The sequence below is a fragment of the Lutra lutra genome, chromosome 4 (assembly GCF_902655055.1).
Source record: "Lutra lutra chromosome 4, mLutLut1.2, whole genome shotgun sequence".
Taxonomy (NCBI): domain Eukaryota; kingdom Metazoa; phylum Chordata; class Mammalia; order Carnivora; family Mustelidae; genus Lutra; species Lutra lutra.
Genome location: NC_062281.1, coordinates 44,847,308 through 44,855,613, shown reverse-complemented (window position 1 = coordinate 44,855,613; position 8,306 = coordinate 44,847,308). Strand labels below are relative to the sequence as shown.

The following is an 8,306-nucleotide window of genomic DNA, read 5'->3' as shown; positions in this document are numbered from 1 at the left end:
CCTGACACACACACAAGAGGACAAGCTGAAAACAAGCCCCTCCCTGCAGCAACCTGGAGAACAGGATCCTTGGTTCTTCTCTGATCGACTTGAAGCATCCAGAAGAGTGCCTGCTCTGTAGTAGGGCTCAATTAATATCTGTGAAATGACTCAAATCAGACCTTACCTAGAGATTATGTAATTTGACTTGGAAACATGCAAATACTAAAACCAAGTGAGCAATGGTTCTCTTTGCATACAATGCATCCCAGCGGCTGGGGGTCTGCTGCAGCAGCTTCTGTTAGAAAAGTAGAGGAGGGGCGCCTGGGTGGCTCAATGGGTTAAAGCCTCTGCCTTCCGCTCAGGTCATGATCCCAGGGTCCTGGGATCGAGTCCCGCATCGGGCTCTCTGCTCAGCAGGGAGCCTGCTTCTCCCTCTCTCTCTGCTTCCTGCTCTACTTGTGATCTCTGTCAAATAAAAAAAATAAAATCTTAAAAAAAAAAGAAAGAAAAGAAAAGTAGAAGAAACTAACAACTGGTGAGCCCACGGCCAATCCCTGGAGCTGCTTTACCAGAGCTGAGTGAGAAAAGCAGAAATGCAGTTGCCTCTAAGATTTAAACTTTGAGATAAACACATCACGAATCAGAGCACAGACACACCAGAGATAGAAAAGCACATGGATGGGAGGGATCGTCTGGGACAAAGGAAGGACAGAGCAGGCAGGGGCCCTTGTAGGAAATGGCGGGACCTCTGGGAGCCAACTTTAAATGTCCGTGGTTCCTTTGACAAAACCATTCCCAGTGTGAAACGCTCTGCCGAGGGAGCTTAGCATTGTGCCATTCATCTTTTTTATTCTTTATCTTCTTTGGTATTGATGCTTTTCTTGCAAAACAAACTTCTGACTATACTATGGTAACCCCACAGCTGGCTAGTATGTGGTTGGGTCACGATTAAATTACCTTTTTAAAGGCCCTGATATATGTGGATATTCAACCTCTCCCCACTGTGTCGCCTGCGTTGATTTTGCTTCCAGCATGCTGGTTGTATGGCCTAAATCTACTAAAAACACCCCAGCAGAACGGCAGTCCGTCAGCCTGGTGCATATGGTTTTACCAATGTCCAAAATACACAAAGGGATTTTTAGCAATCTAATCCTGCTAATACACAAAGGGGCTCCCACAGGCTTTTAAAGTGCTGGGAGCCTCTAGACTCCGGAACTCTGGTTTAAAATGTAGAACTCAGCTCGACATTCTTATTTTTTTACCATTCAGAAATTATGGGCCAGTGAAGGGGGGCAGGGGCGGGAATTTAAGATCTCAAACTATGGTCAGTGGGAGGTGTTTCAAGTGAACATAGCTGAGGAGATTTAGAAACTTGGTTTGTAGGTGAATGTCATAAATACAAATGGAATTAAAGTAATTTTTTTTTCTACTTCAATTTGATTTATCCAGGAAAATATTTCAAGAGATGTGTACCTCAGGATCAGAGGCTTCTGCCATAACTTAGAAGCCCTTCTCTGTCAAAATTAATTCAATCACATTGTGTGTATAATGGTCCTAAAAAAAGCCATGAACAACGTGAGCCTGGCCCATCCTTCAGAGTAGTGAGGTATGATGCTCAGTGCCCACAGTGAAGTTTACTTCCTTGAGGTTTAGGCACTTAGAATAATGCCAGCTGGATCCTGGAACAAACTCAGCAAATAAGCAAAATTCCTCAATTATATCAGAAAATCCCAATTAGGGAACAGAGACCCGGATCCAGAACAATATTTTAAGGAAATTAAACATCTAATCTGAGTCAAGTGGCTTCTTTAGGAAATAGCCTGGTGTGAGTCTTATCCTTTTTCTGGCAGAGGCACAGTTTGGCAGACACAAGGGTGGTAACTGCCCAGCACTGCAGATTGAAATCAGATGTAGGCAACCTTCTCAATTTAAGCTGATTCAACACACAGACTAAACCAGGTAATTACAAATGCATGTGCCGGGGAGTGGAAAGAAGGGACGGAATGGGAACTTCTTTATTTTTTAAAGTGTTTTCAAAGATGGGAACAATTTTATAAATAAAAAAGTGGAATGAGGCCAAATATAGAAACAGATGTTTTGGATCATGAAGCTGCTGGGAATTGAGCTTTCTTGCCTAGCGTCACTGGGTTCTGACCCAGGATTCAAGAGCTCTGGCTAGTTTCACCTCTATTCCCATTCCGAAGTTGTTCGATTCCATTCACTGACCACCCACTCGCGGGACAAAAACAACCTTGGGCTGTAGGAAAGTGCAACAAAGAGCAATTCAAATGAGTGAGTGCAGGCTGGGGAGGGGAAGCTACATATCTTTATTGCTCTTAACAGGGCATCGCAATGAATGTGCAGGGGAATTAAGCGCAAGTATTCCATTTACAAAAAAACTCCAAAGTGCGTATTCTTTTTAAAAAGCTCATTAGAAAACAGACAAAGCAATTTCTATTAATACATCTCTCCAGTGTGGCTCTCCTGAATTTCCTGTGGGCTCACCTTACTTGCAAAACTGATGCCTGACCAGGGGCACTGGGCCACTCAACCGTCACACTTCCGGGGACAGAGGAATGTGTAGAATCTTTTGAGTAACCTAATTTGGATCATTTGAAATTTCTAAGGTTTCTGCTGTGCACAAAGGTGGAAAGTGCAGATTGTGTATAATACCCAGGGGTATGTCAATGGTTTAATCTAGTTTTACATTTTTCAATTTATGCTTTTTTATAGTCAGGCCATTATTTCCTCATAGTTGTTTTTCTTCTTTTCTTTTCGTTTTCCTTTCCTTTCCCTCCCTCCCTTTCTTTCTCCTTCCCACCCTCACTTCCTTCCTTTTCCTTTCTCCCACCCATCATATAACTGAATTTCCCTCTCAGTCCTGTAAAGAACGATGCCGGCAACTGAATTGCTGTGACATGTAGAAGGCTCAAGAATACTATTTCAGGGGCGCCTGGGTGGCTCAGTGGGTTAAAGCCTCTGCCTTCGGCTCAGGTCGTGGTCCCAGGGTCATCGGATCAAGCCCTGCATCAGGCTCTCTGCTCAGTGGGGAGCCTGCTTCCTCCTCTCTCTGCCTGCCTCTCTGCCTACTTGTGATCTCTCTCTCTGTCAAATAAATAAATAAGAATCTTTAAAAAAAAAAACTATTTCATAGCAAATTTCATTCCCAAAATCCATGGCACTTTATAGTTTTCCCTTATTTGTGATATTATTATTACCTTTCTGGCATAAAGAATATTTTTCCCCTGATCTGAAAAATGGGAGTCAGCCATTGACCAAAGTTAAGGCTGTGACTCAGATTAAGAGTATGAGGCTGAATGAATCCCTCCCTTTCGCTAAATGTGCTAATACTACAGACAGAAGGGGAAACAAGGAACTGAAGCTCTGAAATGCTGAAGCTGTGTGTCAAAGATGATTGCTACTTTGTTTCACTCCAGCGATTCTCTTCATCCCTGAGAACAAAATTGTCTCCTTCTTCCTAGTTTAGATGCACTGAGAATGGTCTTTCCTAGCCCTACTTGGAAAAAAATATATCCTTTCTGGTTCTCACAGCTGGAAATTCTTTTTCCAAGAAACAAAATACTTTATCCCGATTACCTTAAGTTTCTCCAGGTCTGTACTCACCTACAATTCTCCAGAAAAACTCTTACATACAAATGAGGCCCAAAGAAGAAAGTCGAATGACTACAATTAAAATTCCCCAAATGTAAAGAACTCTACGACACATGGACTTAAATCCACAGGAAGATCACCTTGTACATTGGCATTGCACCGCACAGTTGAAAACCACTTTTGAATACATTCTGCAGCCTGGGAAACTGAGGCCCAAAGAATAAATAACTCTTACAGGAAATGACCTGCCGAAAGTTCGCAGATACATAGCTGAGGTTTGATTCACCCAGGCCTTTGGAATGCAAATCAAACACATTCCCCAAAGTGCCACACTCTGGCCATTTTGGATTATTTCTTAGAGCCTGTTTCAGCAGGAATAAGGTTAGCAGGGTGCTCCGCTCCTGAAAGTGGACAGAAGTTGGTGCAGGAAGCTGGAGCACCGAAGACAAGGTATCATGGTGTGCCATGTAAATGTCTACATCACTTAGTGACCTCAGAACCAGGGGCGAGGTACTTAACGCCTTAAGCGACAGGATCTACAACCAGGATGATGTAATTGCACAGTTGTTTAGGATGATGTCAGTGCCTAGCACAGGGCCTGATGTTCAGGAGGTCCTGAATCAAATGGCAGAATGTAACGGCCATTGGCACTGGCTGGAAGAAAACGACGATCTCAATCCTTGCTGGGTGCAATCTTTAGGATTAGAAAGCCTGTGGCCCCGTGCCTCCCCCCACAGGCACTGACAGCTGCATAGAAAAAAACATCAGGGGGTGCCTGGGGGGCTCAGTGGGTTAAGCCTCTGCCTTCAGACCAGGTCATGATCTCAGGGTCCTGGGATCGAGCCCCGTGCATCTTCCCCCTCTCTCTGTGCCTGCCTCTCTGCCTACTTGTGATCTCTCTGTCAAATGAATAAATAAAATCTTTAAAAAAAAAAATCAACTTACTTCCCCTTCCACTTCATCAGTGACCACTTTTTCTGTACCTTCTCTGTTCTCAGACCTTCGAAAGACTTGCCAGTACTGACCATTTCCCCATTCCTCCTTTCTGAGTTCCCCCTGTTGAAATTCCCTCTAACTTTTGTGTTGAGATACTCAAATTCTGTTGTTACACTGTAACCTCTTTTTTCTGTTTATTCATTTCCGGCTAAATATCTGGCAGGAGGCGGGTGCCTGGGTGGCTCAGTCAGTTAAGCGGCTGCCTTTGGCTTGGGTCATGATCCCAGGGTCCTGGGATGGGGTTCCACATCCGACTCCCTGCTCAGCGGGGAGCTTGCTTCTCCCTCTTGCCTGCCGCTCCCCTACTTGTGCTCTCTCTGACAAATAAAATCTTCAAAATAACGAGTCTTTAAAAATAATAAACAAACAAATAAATACATAAATAAATAAATTTGGCAGGAGGGGGAAGCTGGCATAAAGAAAATCTTTTCCTTCTTTCCACTCTCCCTTGTCAGCCCTCCTCATGGTTTCAAGTACCAGCTGTAACAAAATGACACGCCAACCTGTTTCTCCAGCCTTTATTTCCTTCCTGAGCTACACTGTGGAACTCCATCCACCACGATGCTCCGGTCACCCAAGTCAGCATTCCCTAAACCTGCCTCTGTGGTGGTGTCTGCTTCAGTCACTGGCAACAGTCAAGTTCAAGACTTTTGTCATCTTACTAGAAGCTCCTCTTTCTTTGGCCCCGGCAATGACTCAGGGCCAATCCCCACAGATCTTGGTTCCATGGTCTCTCTTCCCGGCTTTCCAAGCTCATAGTTACTATGCAAGTTCCTTCCCCGCCCTTCCTGGTAGAATAGCTAAGAAGCTATTCTTAACTGGTTTTCTATTTCTCTCTCTTATACACACTGCTCACTTGGAAGGTTATAAAATACTTCTACTCATCTGCGTGTCCCAACAACCTTACAGACTGAGACACAGAAACATTACCCTGGTTTTACAGATATGAAACCCAAAGCTCCAAGGGGTGAGCCACTCTAGACCATTCCAGGTCCAGTGCTGCATCGACTATACCGTGAACACCTATGGATGCAGACAGCTGGCCATTGAATATGAAAACAACAAAAAATCTTATTGTAACACAGAATCACAACAGCTTATGCTCTGAGAGCTACAAATTGTTCTGGGGATCAGTGAGTCTGACAGGATCATGGGGGCCTTATAGGAACCATGATGCGAGGTTCCTGGGCTATAACTGTGTGGTAAATGATTCTAAAGCATCCACTGAGGTCAGGTTTCTATGGTTTGGGACATATGGCACAGAGTCCACTGGAGGTGGTTCCATTAATTAAAGAAGGAGTAAAGAAGATGAAACCCCCCCCCCCCCCAGAATGACGTGCTCACACTGTCAGGGCTTAACGGGGTCTGGAAATATAAAGTTTAAAGATTTGATCAGTGTTTCTCTTTAAATGCAACAAAACTGTCCAACTTCAATGGAAACTGTGCAGTTCTGCACCTCTATAGGAATAACAAATAAAGGCCGTTTTAATCTGGGCAGGGGGGTGGGGAGAGATGGATACCGATTTGGTGGCTTAAACCTCAGAACTATTAATACTACAATTATTTACTCTTTGTTTTCTGCCCATTTGCAGTCATTCACTTTGATCCCCTAAGCTAGTACTGGTTATGGATCTCAAAGAAGAGTTATAGCAGGTCCTCTGGAAACAGGCCCAATCTGACAATGTTCATTGGGAAAAAACTATACAAAGATGAGAACCAAATATGAATATGAAAAAATTTAAAAAACTGTTTAAGATGTCCAGATTTGGCAAATTCCTTTTTTTTTAAAATTTACGCTAATGCTGGCAGTATATTCTAGGTTTATACGTTAATACACTATAAGAGAGAGAAGGAGAGAAAGCACAGAAAATACCATACATTTTTTAAAGGTTTTATTTATTTGAGAGAAGAGAGCATGAGCAGGGGGAGGGAGCAGCGGATTTCCTGCTGAGCAGGGAGCACGATGATGCAGGGGTCCCAATTGATCCCAGGACCCTGGGACCATGACCTGAGCCTAAGGCAGACACTTAACTGAGCCACCCAGGAGCCCCCAGAAAGTATCATATTGCTTAGATGTCTGTCCCAAGTCCAGCATCATTCTACCAGAATAACAATGACTAGTCTATGAACCCAAGTTAGAGAACTAGGTAGGAATAATCTGAAGGAAGTCCAATGAGGAAATAGATACACTGATATACAATCAGGAAAAAAAAAAATTCCCCTACTGCCATGTGGCTATCAAGAAGGTGGCCGTAGAGGCAGACAGCCTGGGCTGTGGGCCAGCTCACACTTACTGCTGAGACCCTAAACAGAGGCCTAACGGCCTGAGACTCAGCTTTCCTCAGCTGCATAACGAGGACAAGAGCACCGTCTACCCTACCTGGGCTCCCGGGAGGAGTCTACCATGCCTGGCAGAGTTAAACATTCACCACAGGTCTGTTGGTCTCGCCTCAGGCCAAACGAACTTCCTGCCACCCCCACCAACCATGCTGGGCGTGGATTTCTGTGTGCCGGGGGGCAGCCTGCTGTACGGGACTGACCGGTCCTGGCGAGAGCACCCCCTTTTCCTCTGCAACGAGTCCCTATCTAGATGATAAACCATGGCCCCCCTAACAGATGATACTGTGTCTCTTCGGTCTGGACTCTACACATTCCTCCTGCTCTTCTCCGCACTTCAAGGTTTTCAACTCCTGTCTCCTCCTCCTGGGATTTTTTCCACTGCCTACTTTTCAGAACCACTGGTTTTCCTAAGCGGAATGCGCATTAGTAGGTCCATTTTCCATGTGTGAAAACAGGTAGAAAGAGGAAGGCTAAATTCAGAAATCCCAGAAATAAGTATTCCTGGGTGCTGGCCCCTAACACAAACTGTTCAGAAGAAACTACCAGATCTAGAGATCTGGTCTTCAGATGCAGAAACTCAGACTCCGTCCTGAAGTCCCTAACAGAGGGAAACATAGTATTTTGTACATTTATATTACCTACATATGCCTTTTTGAAGATTCAGATGAGATCAGGTATGATCTAAGTGAGAGATGGGTACATGTCTAGAATGGGAGGGGGCTTCAAACTAAGGGAGAAAAAGACTGGGTTCAGTCAGAAATAGAGTGTATTTGGAGATGCAGGACTGTGGGAAACAGGAGCACTTAATGATGTCTTGCATTATAGCCCTCAAAACACTCTGAATTAAAATGCGGTGTCAAAAAAAGTCCTCAGAACACTGTGTGTCAGCTCTACTTCAACAAAAAACAGACAAAAAAACTTCGAAACAACCCTGTGAGGTAAGCAAATAACATCTCATTCCTTCAGAAGAAATAAAGGCTTACAGAAGGGAAAGGATTCACCCCAGGACACTGGACAGGGTAACTGAGTGGGAACCAGGATTCAGGTCCTCCTCTTGGATTCCTTCTACCCCATGCAACTGCCTGGGAGCTTTGCTAGCAAAAGATGGCCATCAAATCTCCTGAACGTGGTCTGTAAGTGGTGTGACCTTAAAACTCATCATACAAACCAGAACTCTCGAGAATAAAGGGGACCACTCTGTAATTACATGGGACAACAGTAGTAAACCAGGACTGCGTCACTCAAACTGGGAGGTATGGTCACCCTGTACCCTGTCTTTGTATTCTATTATCCTGATTTTCACATTGAACAGCACAAACTATTTAAGACTTTGTGCTATTTACCCTTTTGGTTCACAGAGGCCATCTGTCTAGTTG

The 8,306-nt window shown here is 44.3% G+C and overlaps 1 protein-coding gene across 5 annotated transcripts in view; it reads right to left on the bottom strand.

Annotated features, from left to right (window-relative positions):
• The window catches only part of RUNX1T1 (RUNX1 partner transcriptional co-repressor 1), a 137,520-nt gene that overhangs the window by 2,462 nt on the left and 126,752 nt on the right, over window positions 1–8,306 (bottom strand). The gene's annotated exons all lie outside the window — the stretch shown is intronic.